We start from the raw sequence: 15,105 nt of genomic DNA, 5'->3' as shown, positions 1-15,105 counted from the left end.
TGGAGCAAAATCTTGTGTTCTAGGAGATAACAGATTAAGGGAGTGGGACCTTGGGGCAAGATTCTACCCAGCTTAATTAGATCCAGGCATGGTGGGTATGCACCTTTAATCCTATGAGACAGGCATGCTGATCTCTGCATTCAAGGTCAATCTACAGAGCAAGAACTAGGATAGCCATGCTTAGGCAGTGAAGGATTTAGAAAACATAAAGCTAGTGATAATGTAATAGTACAAGGGGATCATGTTCTAGTTCCTGTAAGCAGCAGAACTCGGCAGCTTCAGCCATGTGGCTCTGGCTCTAGAGTTAAGAATGGAAGGAACTACTGGGGAAATTGATGCTGGTTAGCTGGAGCTAAGAAAATAGCAGTGATTAAGAGACCAGCATCACTGAGGTGAAATCTTCTGAAAATTGTTTTCTGGGAGCACAAAGAAGCTGTGTTCAAGAGATACCCAAGGTTGTACCTCATGCTGCAGCTGGATTTGGTAATGTGTAAGAGTCACTCAGGTGATACTGCTTGTGAAGGAATGAAGGGATCATGGAGAGAAGCTGAGGCACTGTGAGAGGCCAGGGAAGGCCATTGGAGAAGGTGATGCTTCAGCTGTAGTTGATGACCCAGGCCTGAAAGGGGTCATGCAATGGGTTTGAGGCTTGGCACCCTGAAGAGAGTCTATGAGAGGCTATTGGTGAAGCCTAGTTGGAGTGGAACACCCCAGTGTATTGGAGATGTCAGTACCATGGGATGATCACCAAGAACAGCAGCCGTAGTGGAGTGGATCAACCTGAGCATAGAGTGCTACAGAGGACAGAGAGGGAGAAGTGATGCCAGCCCTTAGGAGGAGCCAAAAGATCAAGTGGAATCCCAGACACTGACAAAAGAAGCTGTAACATTGAAATTGCCTTGGAGACTCAAAGATGTTAAAGATGCCAGAGCCATGGGATACATGCTGAGGAAAGCTGCTAACAGGGAGTGGAACCAGCCCAGGAGAAAGCAATTTGTTGCAGTCAAGAAAGATGAAAAAGGAGTGGAGATCTGAAGACCGCTTTGACATCAACCATGGAGATGCAGAGTTTGGAGTTTACCCAGCTGGTTTCCTGCCTTGGTTTGGAAATTACAGTTAATTAGTTGGATGAATCTCAGAAGAGATTTTGAACTTTGGACTTTTAACTTTGTTGAGACTGCTATGGACTATGAGGATTTGAAAGTTGGACTAAATGCATTTTGCATTATGCTATGTTTAAGTATGGCCCCCATAGACTCATGTTTTTGAACAAGTCTATGGGAACCAGGGAGTGGAATGTGATGGTTTGTATATCCTTGGACCAGGGAGTGGCACCATCTGGAGGTGTGGCCTTGTTGGAATAGGTGTGACCTGGTTGGAGTAGGTGTGTCACTGTGGGTATGGGCTTAAGACCCTCACCCTAGGTGCCTGGAAGTCAGTCTTCCACTAGTAGCTTTTGGATAAAGACATAGAACTCTCAGCTCTACCTGCACCATGCCTACCTGGATACTGCCATGCTCCCACCTTGATGATAATGGACTGAACCTCTGAATCTTTAACCCAGGCCCAATTAAATGTTGGTTTTTTTTTTTTTTTTAAGACTTGCCTTGGTCATGGTGTCTGTTCACAGCAGTAAAACCCTAACTAAGACAAAGACCTTCTTGATGTCTTCTACCATCATCCTGAGATATGCCTTTAAATCCAGGTCTAGGTTTTCGGGTGTGTTGGGGTGCCCTGTACTGGGTGAGGTGGGAGTGCTAGGTTCAGATGATGGTGAGTGGTCTTGGTTTCTGTTAGTAAGATTCTTACAGCTGCCTTTTGCCATCTGGTAAACTCTGGAGTCAGTTGTTATAGTTATCTCTGGTTAGAGCTTGTTCCTCTTGTGATTCTGTTATTCTCTACCAACAGACATGGGAGACTAGCTCTCTCCTGAGTTTCAGTGGTCAGAGCACTCTCTGCAGGTAGGCTCTCCTCTTTCAGGGAAGGTGCACAGATATCTGGAGTTCATACTTGCCTCCTGGCAGAAGATGAAGGCCCGAAACAGAACCTGTTCCAGAAGCTGTTAGCTTCTGTAGTCCACACTCTCACCTGTGCAGGCTAGTCTTGGTGGAGTCCGGGAACCAAGATGTCTCCCGCAGATGCTTTGGCAAAGCCCTGCTGGGCCGGGCGGACAACTATACTCTCACAGGGAAGGTGCCTGGATGTCTGGAGCCTGAAAAGGGGGCTGCCTCAGAAGCTCTGTGGCTCCCACGTGTCCCAGAAGCTGTTAGGTTCTGCAGTCCACATTCTCACCTGTGCAGGCTAGTCTCAGTGGAGTCCAGGATCAAAGATGTCTCCAGCAGATGCTCAGGCAAAGCCCTCCAGGACCGGGCAGACACCTATCCTCTGGCAGGAAAGGTGCCCGGATGACAAATATATATATTTCCGGTTAGGTTTTTTTTTTTTTTTTTTTTTTTTTTTTTTCAGCAAGAAAGTATACCTGAGTAGAGATAGTTTTATAAAGCATTATATCCCTGACAAACATCTTAATTTTAATATTTTTCAAATAAAATATATCTAAAATTTATTCACAAACCTAAAGAACATAATGAGTCAATAAGTTTAAATTTTATCTAGAATAATAAAAATGTAAACTAAAACTTAGGAAATTTCTTTAGAGATTTCCCCAGTGAAATGAAAAGTGAATATTTTGAACATAAAACATGACAATTAAAAGTAGAGAAGTACTCAAGGCCTTCTTTTTCTCTCTCTTTTGAAGCAGTCTTGTACCTATAACACCAATAGTCAAATATATATAGCAGAAAAAATAATCTGTATCCTGGGAAAAATATAAGTAAATCTCCCACAGTTCATATAAGATATAAGAATGTCTAGAGTTCAATTTTTATCACTTGAAAATAAAAGTAAAAATGGAAGAAAATATCACAAAAGAGGCACACAGAGGAAATACTTATTTGGCATGATATGTAGAAAAGGACTTAATATAATATATGAATCTTAATAAATTTAAAGGAAATTACATGAATCTTTTTTTCTACAAAAAATGGGAAATAAAAGGTGTTGGGAAATTATGGCTTGAGTAGCAATAGCTTACCTAACAGGTACAATGTCTTAGGTTTGAACCCCAGAAACACTTACACAAAAAGAAATATAGCTACTTAACACAAAGTTTACAATGGAGAGGGTGGTTCCCATATTAAGGTAAAATTGTTTAGGATCAATCAATATAGATGCTATGGGTCAATTACTGAGGTGAAGGAAAGAAGTGGGACTTCTGTTTTAGAGTCAGAGAGAAACAGAGGAAGAGAAAGAGAGATTTTACCATGCTTCAGAAGGAGAAAATGTGACCAGTGAGATTTCAGGTAGAGTGGGCATATATTCCCCAGGAGGGAGAATAGAAACATAATTAGGCTGAGGTGTAAGACTCTGACAAACCCCAATTACCAGGGACTCTGAGTGAGCCACATGGAGCCAGGAATCAACGCAAAACCAAGAAGAATTTATTGTTCCAGCAAGCTGGGGTTATCCCAGACCTGAAGGAGAGGCAGTGACCCTGGGCAAGTCATTCAGTGCGTTTTTATACAGTTTTCATGGGTAGAATAGAGCAACAGCCACTAGGAACAAAGTGATTGGCAGAACATTGTGACTTTTAAACTGATTGGTCCTTAGGGAATGAGGTAGCATTCTCTTATCTGTGGGTGACTAATGGTCAGTCTGCCCTGAGGAATGTGTCTATGTGCTCTGGGCTTCCCTCTTCTGCAGGTGGCCCTTGGACGGGCCCTCCTGTCATCTGAGGAATGCAATTAGCTTCTCCCTTCCATAGGGGAGGGGTGCCTATGTGCTCTATGAACTTTCACTTTCAGGAGGGGAGGGGTCTGCTGCAATTTTCCAAAGTTCCTGAAGTGATCTCTTCAAGGGCAGATTTACAGGGCTGGACAAGGAGAAGGTAACTGAGCATGTAACCCTGAGGGCAGATTTAGGGTACTGAGCTAAGAATATTGGGAAGGGCATGTTAGCAGTGCGAGATTAGAAGTGCCCAGCAGTTGAGGCAATAATGCATGTTGAAAAATAAGCTAATGTGTTTGTGTCTGTCATCCTTGGATCTGAGGAAACATGGGCAGGATCTGAGGAAACATGGGAAGGGCTGGTAGCATGGTATGCCCAGATCTTAAAGCAGTGTGCAAGACTACACATTACAGACAATGTAGAAGGCAAGAACCCACTATTATTTTAGAAATTCTCAGATGGATTACACACACACAGATATAGTTTAATGGGGTGAGGGGGAGAACTGATTTCTCAATGGCTACAATGTGTGAAACTAGAACAAAGGAATATAGCCACCACCAGAGAGAGAGATTAAGCCAAGAGGCTGGGAACCCCTGTTGTGCAGACAGACTGCTACTAGGAGGAAGACAGTGAGAGGCAAACAATAAAAGCTGCCTGCTTTCTATAAGCAGGTCATCAAAGGATAGATTTTTAAAATTTGACTTAATTGTTTTTAAGAATAAAAGGGAATATAGATTTTGCCCAAGCCATGTGGAGATTTCTTCCTGCGGTTCAGAACTGATACAAAAAACTTAAGATGAGAGGCAGAGAGCCAGTTGGTAGATGCAGCAAATATTAAGCTCCAAAGAAGAGAGAAGTTAGGGAAAACAAATGAACAAATGCTTTAAAGATATGTAAAAGTCTTGTCAGGACAATTTCTCAGGATCTTTGAATATGGTTCACTCATGGGATTTCTAGGATTTCTTTGCCTGGTAGGACATAAAGAGAGACCAGAAATAGGCTCATAGAGTTAGTGGTTAGAGATATTAAGTAAGTAATTTAGGCCTTGGTCTCCTGAAGGTCAGGCCAGGAGATAGCAGAAACACTGTCTCATCAGTTAATATTTGCTTAGATTGTCTAATTTGCTTTGAATTGTTTTATTTTTCAAGATGAGTGTGATTTTGAGGTTGGTGGTCATATTAAAATTCCTCTAGCAAAGAGGTCAAGCCAAACATTTAATGATTTTCAGTTACTGGACAAAGGACTTGTAATTTTTGAAGAGAGACTCTGTATTTGTGTTGACAGGAAAGGAGAATAGGCTTTGAATCCCATCCAGAGTCATATGGATCAGATATGACAGGAGGGGGAGACCCCCATGAAGTACGAGAAAAATTCAAGAGACTCAAACAGGTCAGAGTAAAGTTTCATCATGCCATTCTTCATGTGGCATGAATGAAGACTTGTAATATACAAGTGTTTACTGATAAAATTAACTCATAAAATGATAAAAGACAGCTGTCTTTCCCCTGCTCAAAAAAAGGGGGGGGTGCAGAATTTTGTCTTTAACTGATTTGTACACCCTCCACAATCCATACAAAAATTTTAATGGTACTAGATTTTGGTTGTGAGATTCATATATTGCAGAATATACAGCTCTGACAAGACTCATCCACTGCGATGCTGAACTGACCTGCTGTTCCAGCCCCCTGCTTTCTGATGCTGTCCACAGACTTGCTTTCAGAACAGCTTTAGGATTTCTGCTGATTCTAGGTCATCTTGCCTCATCTAACGTTTCAGGTGGATCCCATCAGAACTTCTGTCAAGCTCTGAACATTCCAAATATTCAGAGACTAGATAACAGATGCTAAAGGTAGCTTTCTTAAGTCAAACCAGTTTTTCTAATTTTCCTATCCCTCTGCATGCCTTTAGAAAAATTTTCATCACCCATATTCAGTAGTAAGTAGTTATGAGGATTTGTCAACTGGACTCCCTGGGCTTGGGTGTCTTGTTATGGTTATTTTACAAATTATAAATAGGTTGTCACTTTAGGGGATAATTTGGGAATGGTCATAATTTTGAAAAGGAAGGAAATACGTGGGATGCATTACTAAATTTTATCCTTGATCAAAGCATTGTGTAGCCATAATCTTAATTGATAAAAATCTTTATAATTGATACAAATTGCAATTGTAATTTCTTTCATTGGTATAGAATTTATATTGATACAGATTTAAGGTTTTCATTGGTGTTAATTTCTTATATTGATACATTTGAAATTAATATTATTACTCTTAGATAGGAATTATGCCTATGCAACTCACTTAAGAATATGAGGCTGAGAACAATTCCTTCTAATAGTTGCTTTACAAACTGTTTAAGACGATTAAGCAACACAAGGGGCCAGAGAGTAAACTCATAGTGATGTTAGGTTCTGGTTTAATTATAATAAAGTACCTGCAATTTACTCAAATAAAAATGGCTAAGATTAGCTAAGGTTTAACAGCTCAAGATATTTTACTTGGATAGTCTTCAAAAACATCAGAAGTCCACAGAATGTGACATTTAATGTTATTTCATTATTAAGAATCATTTTACAATGAGATATTGTCTGCTCCAGACAGTTTCCCCATCCTACTTTAAAAAGAAATTGAGCATCTTTATCTCTAGGCAAGGTTGCTCATCTTGGCAAGGTAGCCTCAGGGCAGAAATTGCCTCTTTCTTCTGCAGACAAAATACTATCCAGTAAAAAGTCACACTGTGAAGATTAGTCAACTGATAGCTCTGCCACACAGGGTAAACAGTCCTTCACAATCCTGTTTTGCAAATGTCTGTTAGAAGATCCTGGGCCAAAAGGCAGAAGACAGATGCTTCAATGTTATAAGAAAATAGGGTGCTGCCCAGCCAGTCAGCCATCTCTGTAATGAAGTTTGAGAAGCTGTGTTTGGTGTTTTCTATATATCCAGGCAATGCTTAAGGAGTTCTTCGATTTCTGATGGGGTTGAAAACTAGTTTTAGTAGCATAATCAAACTCAAGTTGTTTAACATTTTACACAGTGGAAGGTATAGCTTTCAGGTGGTGTTCCAGGCTAAAATCTAAACATAATCCAAGGATAGATCACATTTTTTTCTTTTTCCAATTTTTTATTAGGTATTTTCTTCATTTACATTTCAAATGCTATCCCGAAAGTCCCCTATACCCTCCCCCACTGTTCTCCTCCCCAACCACTCCCACTTCCTGGCCCTGGCATTCCCCTGTACTGGGGCATATAAAGTTTGCAAGACCAAGGGGACTCTCTTCCCAATGATGGAGTTACAGAATCATAATTTTTTAAGTTAGGTAGAGTACTTTATCTAACTGACAAATATTATGGACTGGATGTTAACTGCATATCATACTTTGTATGTAATGTATAAGATTGTTATGGTCTTGTTCAATTTATGTCTGGGAGAAGAGGTTTTTGTTTTTTGTTGTTTTTTTCTTTCTTTTTTTTTTTTTTTCTTTATTGGGCAGAAAAGGTGAGATGTAGAGGGTGGTTCTGATGCTAAGGTTTTGTTCCCCAATTGGTTTGTGACAGATTAATAAAGACTCCAGGGGCTAATTGCTGGACAGAAGGAAAGAGTCAAGATTTCTGGGTCCCTTCCTAGACAGAGGAAGAAAAAGAGAACATTTTCCATGCTTCAGAGGGAGAGAAGGTAACCAGCCATGTGAGTGGTCATAGGCCGGTTCCCAGGTGGGAGATTAGAAACATAATAAGCTGAGGGCAGATTTTGAGGGCTGAACAAGGAGAAGGTAACTGAGAAAGTAAATCTGAGGGCAGAATTAGGGTGCTGAGCTAAGAGTGTTGGGAAGGGCACGCTACAGCACAAGATCAGAAGTGCCCAGCAGTCGAGGCAATAAGGCAGGTTGAAAAAGACATTAATGTGTGAGTGTCTTTCATCTCTGGATTCAAGGAAACCTGCACAGGTCTGGTAGCATGGTCTGCTCAGAGCTTAAAGCAGGATAGCAAAAACTACATGCTACCTACAATTCAGTGGGAATCTTGGAGTTGTGTGTATGCGTATCGTCTGAGCACTTATGGCACAGAGACAGTAGGATCATCATGAGTTCAATACTACTTCAGTTATCTATCAATTTTGAGCCCAGCTTTAGCTGCATAAAACTCTGTCTCAAAATGGGTGAAAATCGACCAATAAACATAATGAGAAGGAACAATTTTTCTTCTAAAATTAGCAAATAATGGCAATATCCAGTGATGATCTGAATATGAATGAACTAGTGGAGTTAAATTCTGCCAAGTGTTATGTAAATGTCTGAGAAAATTAGTCAGTATGTCTCCAAAGCTTAACTATGAAAAAATGTACTGATATCTTACTTATTCCAGGTGTTAGTTTCCCAATCAGTACTTTAGAACCCATACATGTAGTGTCTGTGCTTGCATGTGTGCACGGAAGATTGAGACAGAGAGAGAGAGAGAGAGAGACAGAGACAGAGAGACACACAGAGAGAGACAGAGACAGAGACAGACAGAGAGACAAAGGGAAAGAGAGACACACAGAGAGAGAGAGAGACAGACAGACAGACATACACACAGAGACAGAGACAGAGACAGAGACAGAGACAGAGACAGAGAGAGTGTGTTCATGGAGCATGACTCACCTGTGACACAACCTAATGATGAAACTCAGATTCTCAGACTTGAGGGTAAATGTGGTTCTGTCCTGAGCCATCTAATGCATCTCCTAAGCCTAAAATATTTTAAGTTCACTGAACATGTACCCTGTGTGTTATTAAAATATTATGTAGTTATTCAGCATAAGGTTTAATACATTATTACTTTAGAGAACTGTTAACAACCACATGCTATATTTCTATTTTCAAAGCATATAACAGATTCATAAATTTATATTCCTAACTTAGTTGTGGTATTTAGACTGTTACTTATACTCAGGTTTAATTTGTATAAAAGGACATTTTCTTTTCTATAACAGGAAGAAAAGGTTATTTTATGTTCCAAATTGTTTCTCAACTCAAATTTTGGGCTTTCAAAATATTCTTGTGATATAACTTAGTTTGTGTTCATCTTTGTCTTTCCTGTAACACAGGTTTTGCATAGGAGTTTTTTGTTGTTTAACACCACATCTGTCAATATGACAATTCACTAAGTCTATTACTCCACTATTCGCTGAAATAAACTCAAAGAAAATCATGTCAGTGGTAATAACTGCAATAATGGGGTTTCTAAGGCAACTTCATGTTTTTATATAGGTTAACATTTGGATTATTCGATATCTTTTTGCAAGTTGTTTTACAGTGTATTTATTAGGAAGTTGTATGAGCAGACAGCATTTTTGCTGCAGTGTTTCATGTTAAGGGTACAGATAAAATTAGTCTGAAGCCCTTTGCAATACTCCTCCTTAAGCAGCTGCTTCCCAAGCTCGTCAGTCTCCATTAATACACTCCGTCTCATCAGATGCAAAGCAGTTTCTTTTTGTAGCTTAATATTTTTTTTCCAAATACACACTAACGTTATGCCACAAAAGCATTTAGTAATGAAATGCTCATGTTTTACAAGGTTTAGCATTTTCTTCTGTTGTGTGTTCACAATGGCGACAGTAATTTATAAAGATTCCTCCAAGACATCTGTGGGAATCTGCTTTGCGATGTATACCCACACTGCCAGCAATTAACTCGCTATTGAGGCAGCATTGTTGGGAACAATGTGTTAGAGGTTGGCTCTGGGGTCAACTCACTCACTCGGGGAGGAAAATACTCACCAGGCCTGTGAGGTCCAGAATGAAAGATGGACTACAATTGGCCTCAATAGGAAACATAGCTTACAGGGAATTTTTTTTAAAAGTTAAGAGAAATCTACTAAACTGTTTCCTAAAGAGGTGATTTGATTTTTTAATACCACCAGCAATGCCAGGGTGTTTAGTTTCTTTACATATTCTCTGACATTCAGTGCCTTTTGTTTTTATTTATTTATTTTTTCAGGGTAGATTGCAAATGCAGTCTCCAACTACCACTAATTACAGAGTCAAGGCTCCCTGAATTTGGTGATGTTACAGGGGTCAGCGCATCCAGAGTGCATTGAATAAGCCTCTTTGGGGGAAAACCACCTTCAGGGTCATAGTACCTATCTCCCTTGTGTGGCTTTTTGGATCACACTATGCTTAGGTGGTTTCTTATCCAATTAAAAACGTGATGAAACTGAAGAAGAACGAAGACCAAAGTGTGGTCACTTTGCCCTTTCTTAGAATTGGGAACAAAACACCCATTGAAGGAGCTACAGAGACAAAGTTTGGAGCTGAGACGAAAGGATGGACCATCTAGAGACTGCCATACCCGGGGGTCCATCCCATAATCAGCCTCCAAACGCTGACACCATTGCATACATTAGCAAGATTTTGCTGAAAGGACTCAGATAAAGCTGTATCTTGTGAGGCTACACGGGGGCCTAGCAAACACAGAAGTGGATGCTCACAGTCAGCTATTGGATGGATCACAGGACCCGCAATAGAGGAGCTAGAGAAAGTACCCAAGGAGCTAAAGGGGTATGCAACCCTATAGGTGGAACAACAATGTGAACTAACCAGTACCCCTCAGAGCTCATGTCTCTAGCTGCATATGAATCAGAAGATGGCCTAGTCGGCCATCATTGGAAAGAGAGGCCCCTTGGTCTTGCAAACTTTAGATGCTTCAGTACAGGGGAACGCCAGGGCCAAGAAGTGGGAGTGGGTGGGTAGAGGAGTTGGGGGGAGGGTATGGGGGACTTTTGTGATAGCATTGGAAATGTAAATGAGGAAAATACCTAATTAAAAAAAAGTGATCACCATTTTACCCAGCTATTGCATTCTTAGTCATTTATCACAGAGAATTAGAAGTATGTAATCCCATAGCATCTGATCATGAATATGCACAGCAGCTTTTTCTCTAAGACACAAAGCCAGCAGCAATCCAGATATCCTCAACTGGTAAATGACTGCACTAATACATGCTCTGCGTGGGAGCAGCACTCTTTAGGTAAACCTCAACTAGGAGTTTGACTTGAGTTTGATTTCTTTGCCTCCTTCCTTTATATTACTCCTTTCCCCTCCCTCCCATTCTTCTTTCATCCCATCATTCGTCTTAACCATTCTCTTCTCTGTCCATATACTTCTCCCTTCTATCCCTGTTTTTCATCGCTGGACCTTTTACCCAGGACCTCATACATGCTAAGCATATATGCTCTATCATTGTGTTACATTTAATATTCCTTAGAAGAATTAGCTGCCAATGGGATCATGTCTCCATTATTACATTTAAAGAATGCTTTTAAATGACAGCATTATTATTAAAGATAACAGATTAGTTGTTGCCAGAGTTTCTGAATGGGATGGGCATGGGCAAGAAATAAATAACCATGGGAAAAAAATCAGAAATTTACTCCATGGTAATAACACTCGACTGTGTTGTTAGGTATATGAACTTGCATAGGTAATGAACTTTCTCAGAACTTTGTGGAGGCAGCAGGCGTGGGAGAATAAAGGGGGTGGGAGAAAACCTGCATCCCACCAGAGTTCTGGTGCTTTGGGCAGGCAGACGTGGGGAACTGCTGTGCACTCTCCATAGGGCCCCGTGGGTGTCTGGCTGTGTGAAGCCATGGACCCAATCTGCGGGGGATGGACAAGGGGCAGTCCAAGGTCTCTGGGCCTCATTGAGGCCAGAGATAACAGGTTCTCAGTCTTGAACATTCCACACGAAGCTGTATGTTGTGGAAGAGTTGAGAACAAAGTGGGGGCCTCCATGGGCAGCTCTGCCAGCCTCAGGGCAGAAGAGAGGAGTGGGTAGGGGGAGAAGGAGTGCTGGGTGGTTCCCAAGAGAGTCCTGGGTCTGATCCCTGGCTAGAGCACAGGAAGGCCTTCCTGCAGGAGGTTAGATGGGGCTCTTTAGGGGACAGCCTATTCCATCTTTAGGGAAGAGCCTATTCCATTGTTCAAGCACAGTGAGCCTTGATGAACAGAGATTGTCTATGGTTTTAGAGCTTTATTGTAGAAAGGCAGAAAGAGAGAAGGTAAAAGAAAGAGAGGGGCTGGCCATGAACACTTGGGGAGAAGGGGAGAGTGAGAGAGAAAAGAAGAGCTGGAGATGAGAGTAAGAAAGGTGAGAGCTTAAGGGAGAGAGGAGGTGCCAAGCAGCCCCTTTTATAGTGGCCTAGGCTATCTTGCAGTTGTAGGGTAGCTGTGAGGAGAAGTATACCTGGCTGTTGTCAGATAACTTTGAGGGTGGAGTCTCGCGAGAATGCCAGAAGCTTAAGGCTTTGTCTGCAGGACTGATAGTCACAGAATTATGGAGTTGGGGGCTCTGTGGTGTCAGACACCTGGCTCTGGGAATGTGGCTCACTATTCTGTCCCTTGTAGAGTTTTCTACTTGGTCTCTAGAGCAAGCCTCACTCAACCCAAACAGGCTACCTTTCACAGTCCCTCAAAACTAAATGCTGGTGCATGTATATGCCCAACACAGAAGATCCAGGGGCTATACTAACACCCATATCCTGATTGCAATTATGGTCTACAGTACTGTAAGCTGGTATAGATAGGAGAAACTGGTAAAGTGTACATGAAAGCTATATTACCTTACAACCTCACAAGAATTTCCAGTTCTATTCTAATGATTCAGTTTTTCAAAAATCAATGAGTGACTATGCAGTCATACATGGGTGATTATAAGGTGATGGCTCATCTATTCTTTTTTTTTCTGAAAACAAGCTTTATTTAATTTAGCATTTTAATACATTACATAACATTAAACCTGGAGGGGGAAAGAAAACCAAAAGACCACTTTGTTCCTTCACATGGCACTGGGCAGTGTCTCGTACTGAGTTGAAGCCCCTACAGCTAGCCACTTGACCAATGACACCAGCTTGGCATTTGTTCCCTTGTCATAAGTTTAACTGATGTCAGGCTGGACTCACCCTTCATGTTGCAACACCTCCCGGCTAGGATAGATCTGCTTCAAAAGACCACCCTGGTGATGAACTAAATGTCCATGACTTCTCTGGAAGGTACCCCTTTCTGAATTCTACCTGGTCAGACACCAGGGCCAGAGACTCCCTCTAGTGACATAGCTGGGGCAGTGTCAGTCAACTGGGCTGTTCAAGTGGTGCCACTCTCCTAGGGCAGGGGACTCTGTCCAGGGAGCCCCAAGGAGCCTCTGGTCAGACATAGCCTCCTGTGATCTTGGGGTTCTTGGCTTGGCTGAAACCTTGTTATTGCTTTGTACCAGGGTAGACACTGCCAGGGTGGACACTGCTCAACCTGTTTAAATGAGGGACTTCAAGACTACACAGTATGGCTCTTTTCAGCTTATTGCATGAAGGAGTTACACTAGTTCAAGTTAAAAGCAGACCCCAAATGATTACATTATACAAGCTGTGAGGTTTTTAAACTTGTGACAAGGGACAGAAGGGAAATTCTACTCATTGCAAGGAAATCCTCACTTAAGCTTCAGAGAGCCACAAGCACTTAAACCCCATGAACCTTCAGCTGATCGTTCTTAGCCAGCCCAATCTCTATCAGGAACTGGCATATGTTCTTGCGCTGGTCACCCTGTAGCTGAATTACTTCTCCATATTCTGGATGCTCAATTACAGTACCATTGCAGGCAAATTTCTTCTTAAACACCTTCACTAGTTTCTTTTTATCGTAATCATCAGCGATCCCTTGGACAGCTGTAAGAGTCTTCCTGCCCTTTCTCTGTTGAATATGGATATAATCCTCAGTGCCAGCAGGAAGCAGGTCATCACCCTTACTTGCATCAGCAAAGGGATCGAAAGAGTGGAGGTTCTGGATAGCGCACATACAATACAATTCCTTTTCCTTGGTGGAAATGGCCTGTGGAAGGTGGCTGCAGGAGAAGGCGGGGAAGGGGGTTGGGAGGAGCGTCGGGAAGCGAGGGGGCTTGAGGGGGAGGCAGCTGAGTCCTAGGTGGCAGCTCAGTGACTGGGGCATCATCTATTCTTAAATGTCTCATGGAGTGTATGACAATGCATGTCTTCCAGCACTCACGTATGATTATGAGGTTCAGTGTTATAAGAACGGTCCATCTTAAATTCTCATAAAGCTAACTGTAAAATAGATTCTTGAGTCCTTGTTATGTTTACTCCTTTTCTTATTTAGCAGCAAGCATATTTGCTTAGTTTTATGTTTCTATATTAGCTAATGTCTAATTAGGGAAAAAATGCTCTAGATTTTTTAATTCAGAAGATGAATTTATTTCTAGTGGATGATATCACTTAGAAAAGGCCAGAAGTACCTGAGTAGAATTGAAAATGAAAACCATATTGCTGATACCTAGAGATGAGGCTATCTTTCATAGAGCAGATCAAGATCAATATTGTAGGCTTGGCATGGCATTCAGAGGTAGTATGCTTGCTAGCATGCAGCAACTCCAAAGATTTAACCCTATACCCACACACACACACACACACACACACACACACACACACACAAATCAAAGGAAATTCGAGAAAAGCAAAGAGGATGGAGATGGTGTTCAAAAGCACTTGTCATCTGATTTTAGTCCTAGGACAGATGTGATGGAAGATCCTGTCCTGTTAGGTTTCAGTCACACAGAAGCTCAACCTCATTGTTTGTTTTGTTTTCAACATGTCTCAACCACAGTATTCCTGCCCTCCATACTTTCTCACCCCATCCTTCCCTCCCCTCTCCTGCAGATCCATTTCTCTCCCATTTCCCTTAAGAAAAGAGCAGGCCTTCCAGGAATATCAACACAATATGCACAGCAAGATACAATAAAAACTAGGCACAATCCCTCATATCAAGGCTGGGTGAAGCAGCCCAGAAGGAGATAAAGGGTACCAAGAACAGACAAAAGAGTCAGGACACCCCACTCTCACTCTTAGTACCACAAGAATACCAGCCAAGGGGTCAAGGACACCAGGAGAACATGGCCAATTGAATCAACCACTTTCAAATGCATATATAGGAAGCGGCCAGGGAGAGAATAATCTCCTCTCTTACTGATTTTTAATTGCCCTAGTCACCTCCGATCAACAACCCGTGGTTGTTTCCTAGCGTACCTGGGCAGTATGCTTCACAGAATGTAGGCTCCTGTGATAGAATAAACTTGGTTCAGAGTGATATGTGTGAGGCTGAGAAAAACCAGTAGAAAACCAGAGGTTGTTATCTTCTGTATCTATTTATATACTGCTGAATGCTGACATATATATACATGTTTATGTAAAAATGTTTACATATAAATGTTGATAAACCATGGAAATTTTTCTATAATGAGATGCAGTGAAAAATAATAACTGAGATAAAGAAGTGATATAC

At 41.5% G+C, this 15,105-nt stretch overlaps 1 pseudogene; it reads right to left on the bottom strand.

The window, feature by feature from the left end:
- Positions 12,503-13,756, bottom strand: Eif1-ps1 (eukaryotic translation initiation factor 1, pseudogene 1; annotated as a pseudogene).

This window comes from Mus musculus, chromosome 14, assembly GCF_000001635.26.
Source record: "Mus musculus strain C57BL/6J chromosome 14, GRCm38.p6 C57BL/6J".
In the NCBI taxonomy this organism is placed as follows: Eukaryota; Metazoa; Chordata; class Mammalia; order Rodentia; family Muridae; genus Mus; species Mus musculus.
This window is presented reverse-complemented; position numbering and strand designations above follow the sequence as displayed.